This window comes from Hypanus sabinus, chromosome X1 (genome assembly GCF_030144855.1).
Source record: "Hypanus sabinus isolate sHypSab1 chromosome X1, sHypSab1.hap1, whole genome shotgun sequence".
Classification (NCBI taxonomy): Eukaryota; Metazoa; Chordata; class Chondrichthyes; order Myliobatiformes; family Dasyatidae; genus Hypanus; species Hypanus sabinus.
In genome coordinates this window covers 41,792,399-41,798,588 of record NC_082738.1, presented here as the reverse complement: position 1 = coordinate 41,798,588, position 6,190 = coordinate 41,792,399, and the positions used below count along the sequence as shown (strand labels likewise).

General features: G+C 41.4%; 1 protein-coding gene across 3 annotated transcripts in view; it reads left to right on the top strand.

Moving 5' to 3' along the window:
• The first annotated feature begins 1,428 nt into the window (after nt 1-1,428).
• Nucleotides 1,429-6,190, top strand: part of dhx58 (DEXH (Asp-Glu-X-His) box polypeptide 58) — a 41,917-nt gene continuing 37,155 nt past the window's right edge. The window contains exon 1 of one of the 3 annotated variants that reach the window (XM_059956460.1): nt 1,429-1,565. The gene's annotated coding sequence lies outside the window, so the exon portion shown is untranslated. Of the gene's footprint in view, nt 1,566-3,454; nt 4,304-5,944; nt 5,962-6,190 lie in introns of those variants that run through there. The other 2 variants (XM_059956459.1, XM_059956461.1) reach the window with 2 other exon arrangements.

Genomic DNA, 6,190 nt, shown 5'->3' with positions numbered 1-6,190 from the left:
TGGAACGAGCTTCCAGTAGAAGTGGTAGAGGCAGGTTCAATACTGTCATTTTAAAAAAATTGGATAGGTATATGGACAGGAAAGGAATGGAGGGTCATGGGCTGAATGCAGGTCGGTGGGACTAGGTGAGAGTAAGCGTTCGGCACGGACTAGAAGGGCTGAGATGGCCTGTTTCCATGCTGTAATTGTTATATGGTTATAACTGCTGGTACACAGTAAAAACAAGACGTTTTTCAGGACCATGGTGCTATATGAAACAGCACAAAAACTACACTGAACTACGTGAAAACAACACAGAAAAAAAACTACACTAGACTACAGACCTACCCAGGACTGTATAAAGTGCACAAAACAGTGCAGGCATTACAATAAATAATAAACAAGACAATAGGCACAGTAGAGGGCAGTAAGTTGGTGTCAGTCCAGCCTCTGGGTATTGAGGAGTCTGATGGCTTGGGGGAAGAAACTGTTACATAGTCTGGTCGTGAGAGCCCGAATACTTCGGTGACTTTTCCCAGACTGCAGGAGGAAGAAGAGTTTACATGAGGGATGCGCGGGGTCCTTCATAATACTGTTTACTTTGCAGATGCAGCGTGTAGTGTAAATGTCTAATGGCGGGAAGAGAGACCCCAATGATCTTCTCAGCTGACCTCACTATCCACTGCAGGGTCTTTTGTGTCTCCCTCTTAGGTAATTCCTCTCTGTTTGCATCAGTATTGGTCAGTTCTGCTACTAAAACTCCCAAGCGACTGAGGAACAGTTTCTTCCTCTGTGCTACCTGATTTCTAAATGGACATCGAACCCATGAACACTATCTCACTTTTTAAAAATTATTTCTGTTTTTGCACTACTATTCTTAATTGCCTTGTACTGCTGCTGCTAAGTTAACAAATTTCATGACATATGCCAGTGACATTAAACCTGATTTTGTATCTGATGTATTTGGCAAATTTTTAGCTACAAATTTCTCATAGCTCTTAACCCCATTAAAAATTCTGATCCTTAAGCTAAGAAAACCTACACTTTTAAAAAATGAAAGGTTAATGCTTTTATATAAATATATCAGAATCAAGTTTAATATCACTGGCATATGTCGTGAAGTTTGTTAAGTTAGCAGGAGCAGTACATGATAAAATAGAAAAAAACATGGTAAAAAACTATACTTTTAAGGGTAATTTCTATAGTCTGTGAATGAGAAATCATGCACTAAAAGTTAAAATCTCTGCTGGAAGCCTTTCCTCTGTTGAGTAGGTTAGCTTGCAGTTTCAATTTTTGATCAATATCCTGTCAATCCACTGGTACCGATCAAAACATTGTTTATTTGTGGCAAAAGTGAATTTTTTTTCACTCAAATGTCATTTGAACTTCAAACATTTAGCTTCTATTGGCAGTCCATGTACCCCCTTTAAAGGCCCTTGATGTAGGTTCCAGCCACTCACTTAGTTTCAGTTTCTATTCTGGAAGCAAATAAAACAGAACTTAAATGTTCTATTTGAAAGCCAAGGCAGAATCAAATGTTGTCATTTCCTCGCTGCTCACCGGGAAAGAACAAGAAGGGCTTAGAGGTGAGTGGGTTTTCGATTCAAAAAATGGTGTTTGCATCTTGGCTGGAGCTTCTGCTGAAAGTCTCTTTAAAATATTTTTCGAGTTCAATTCCTGCTTGGGAGATTTGAGTGCAAGAATCTAGGCTGTGGTCCCAGTGTAGTGCCGGTGGGAGTCCAGCTTTATCGGATGTGTGTTTGTTGAATGAAGACCCATCTACTTTCAGGAGCATCTAAGTCACTGGAACTTAATCATTGGAATAAAATTTAGTATTACTGACATATGTCGTGAAATTTGTTGTTTTGCTAAATGTTGTGTAATTATCTGGTTACCTGAGGGAGCTTACTATATGCACTTTACCTTGGTAGTACCTTACTCCTGTGGATGTAAATGACATCCTGAAATTGATTAAATACTGGCTTAGTTTAACTAAAATAATTCTAAGAACCCAACTGTAGGTATGGATTCCACCTAAGTGTTTGTTTTCCTCTCTTGTGTGGATGGCTGTTTGAGCTTGAATGCAGTTTTATCAGATTCAGCAACCCCCAACATCTCAGGCAAGCAGCCATTCTTTGAGCTAAATGTAACAGTTTCGTTCAATGGGTGATTGGTAAGTCCCAGTGAGTTAGTTTTTAATTTATGTCATACCTTGAAGTAACTGTAATGAACCAAATCTCTTGTGAGATTTTAAAATGTTGTAACCTACAAGCAAAGTCCAAACATTGCAAGGAATGCTAGAAGGTGCAATCATTATTAGTCATATACACTCCATGGCCACTTTATTAGGTACACCTGTATATCTGCTCCTTAATGCAAATATCTGATCAACCAATCAAGTAGCAGCAACTCAATGCATAAAAGCATGCAGATATGGTCAAGAAGTTCAGCTGTTGTTTAGACCAAACACCAGAATGAGGAAGTAATGAGATCTGTAAGTGACTTTGACTGTGGAATGATTGTTGGTGCCAGACAGGGTGCTGATCTCCTGCAGTTTCCATGCCCAAGAGTCCTGGAGTTTACAGAAAGTGGTGTGAAATACAAGAAAACATCCAGCGAGTGGCAGTTCTGTGGGCAAAAATGCCTTGTTAATGAGAGAGGTCAGAGAAGAATGGCCAGACTGATTCAAGCTGACAGGAAGGAGACAGTAACTCAAATAATAACGTGTTACAACAGTGGTGTGCAGAAGAGCATCTCTGAATGCACAACATATCAAATCTTCAAGAGGAGGGGCTACAGCAGCAGGAGATCACACCAGTTTCCATTCCTGTATCTAATGAAGAGGTCACTGAGTGTATAGGGTGGAGGAAGCATTTTCTTGAATAGTTTTAAGACAGAGGAACTAAGATACTCAATGAACAAGGGAATAAAAGGCAAACAATAATAGGAATTTGGAATTGAGATTATTAGAAGGTCTGTCTTAGTCCCATTAAATGATGGAGCAAGTTTGAGGAGTGAGTGGCTTACTTTTGCTTCTAATTCATGTCCTTGTATTTCTTGGATCATGTCACAGACAGTGCAGTTTAAGTATGAGCTGGGCTAAAGGGCCTCTTTTCATGTACAATAACTCTATGAATTTTTGTATCTATGAGTGATCTGTATCATGGCAAAAAGAGTGAGAGAAAGTCCTTGATTTAATTATAATAACGTTAAATTTCATTTTGCTCTACCATGGAGAATAATTAACTGCACTATGTTAGTAGATTTGTAACACTCATGGGATATTTATGTCAGTGCACTCTCCACAAACAAAATTTGGGAAAATTTCCAACTTCGCTGCTTAAAACCGACAGAAACAACACCGATTGTAGTCGGAAGTGCCCACGGAGGACACCTCAGAGGAGGCGTGCGTGTAGATCAGGGTTACAAGGGCGTTTAAGGAAATGGGGTTTTAAACTCCCCATACCGACTATTTTGCTGGCAAACGTGCAGTCTCTGGTGAATAAAACTGATGATCTCAGAGCCAGGTGCTGAATAACCCTGGGGACGGTAGGACCGCGTGTGTCCTTTGTTTCACGGAATCCTGGTTAACCCTTTCCGTACCGGATGCAGCGATTCAGATCGACGGGTTTACTATACAGTGTCAGGATAGATCTACAGTCTCTCAAAAGCAGAGGTGAAGGAGTATGCCTCATGATCAAATCTTGGTGCACAAGTATATCAGTGCTGTCCCTATTCTGCTCACCAGACCTGGAATATCTAGCAGTAAAGTGCCATCCATTTTACCTACCACGGGATCATTTTGGTAGCAGTTTACATTCCACCTCAGGCCAATATCAAGCAGCTTTTAGATGATCTGAGCAATGGGATCAACGTGGACAAAACAGTTCAGTTTTGAGAGATTTTAACCAGATCAGTCTGAAAAAAATCACTAAGCAACTACCATCAACAAATCACTTGCAATACCAGAGGAAACAACACACTGGACAATTGCTACACCACCATCAAGAATGCTTACTGTGCTATTACACACCCTCACTTCGGGAAGTCTGACCTGGCTGTAATTCTACTCCCTGAGTAGAGGCAGAGATTGAAGACTGCAGCACCAGTAGTGAGGACCAAGAAGCTATGGACAAGGGAAGCACAGGAGCGCCTACGGGACTGCTTTGAATCAATGGACTGGACTGTATTCAGGGATTCATCTTTGGATCTGGATGAGTATGATGCAGTTGTTACCGACTTCGTTAAAATCTGTGTGGATGAGTGTGTGCCCACAAAGACTTACTGTACATTCCCAAACCAAAAACCGTGGTTGAACCAGAAGGTACATTGTCTGCTGAAGGCATTATATAGAAGAATTTAAGATGGGGGGGTTGTTATATGGGAGGCAGGTTTAAGGGATGGTACAACATTGTGGGCCAAAGAGCCTGTACTGTGCTGTATTGTTCTATGTTCTATACAGTATTTCTGTTTTTGCACATTTTTAAAAATCTATTCAATATATGTAATTGATTTACTTGGTTATTTATTATCATTTTTATTTTATTTATTTTTTTCTCTCTGCTGGATTATGTATTGCATTGAACCGTTGCTGCTAAGTTAACAAATTTCATGTCACATGCCGGTGATAATAAACCCAATTCTGAACTTGTTACTTAGACGTGGAGCTGTCAATGTGTGTTGGCTGTTGTGGAAAATGCCCAGTTTTCATTTCCATTTATTTGTTTATTGGAAATCTGATAAAATGCTTCAAGAATAAAGACATTATAATATAAGCAGAGCTAAAGGGATAATATTTTTTCTGATTGAATGCAAATAATGACAATGGAGATTGAAAAATTATGCCTTAGGTCTTTACGTGTAGTCTTCACAATGCAGCTTTCAGCAGTACAAGATCCATAATTTCTATCCCTAAAGCTACTCTGTCACTGCTTGCTTTTGATCTTTTAAGCACATCCATCACCTTATAGGCTATGCTGTAGATACTCCAGTTTTTTCATGGAGTAAGACAAAGGAGATGGTGATGGACTTTAGGAAGACTAAGCCTACACTGCGCCCTGTTACTATTGATGGTGAGGATGTGGATGTGGTTAGGACCAGTCTGTGCACCTGGATGACAGACTTGAGTGGAGCACCAACACAGAGGCTGTGTACAAGAGGGGCCAGAGTCGCCTCTACTTCCTGAGGAGACTGAGGTCCTTTGGACTGTGCAGGCCTCTCCTTCACATGTCCTAACAGTCTGTTGTCGCCAGTACAATCTTCTATGCTAGTGGTCCCCAACTACCAGGCCGTGAGGAAACGATACAATTTGGCGATATGAAACGATATGAATCAGCTGCACGTTTCCTCATTCCCTGTCACGCCCACTGTTGAACTTGAACGCACCCGAGGTCATCAGGCGCCTAAACGCAGTGATGGCCTCGCACCAGGTATCACTGGTTGGCCTTGGGTAACCAGCTGTCTCGCGTAGCAGTTGGTATTGGCCGGGAGCGCGGACAGATGGACCGTTAGCACTACCTACAAGGGGAGCGGGTGCACACCCTGTCTCTCCAGACTGTGACCGCCACAGCTTTGGCACGGAGATCTCCTACCTTGTCCTCTCACTGGTGTGTTGCAATGATTTTATATGTTCATACAAGGAAACTATGCGCTGTGTGTTTAATATTAAATTCATTAGATAAACCCTTTTAGAAACAAAATTGAGTATAAGTGACTTATAGTTGACTTATCGCCTATATTCCGGTCGTGATTAACACCCCCCCCATCGGCCAGTCTGCAAGAATATTGTCAATATTAAACTGGTCCCCGGGGCAAAAAAGGTTGGTGACCCCTGTTCTATGCATGGTGTACTGGGGCAATGGCATCAATGTGGGTGATGCCAACAGGCTCAATAAACTAATTAGAAAGGCTGGCTCTGTTACAGGAGTCGAACTGGACACACTGGAGGCTGTGGTAGAACAGAGGACCTTATGGAAAATCCTGGTAATTTTGGACAGTGTTTCTCACCCTCTGCATGCCACCTTGCTGAACAGTGGAGCATTTTCAGTGATAGACTAAGACAACTGTGCTGCTCCAAAGAGCGCTATATGAGGTCATTCTTACCCTCGGCCATTAGGCCCTATACTGAGTCAACCTATAGCCAGGGAAGTGATGACCCCCTCCTGTTAGACTTGTTATTTATTCTCTTCTAATATTAGTACATCTGTGCACT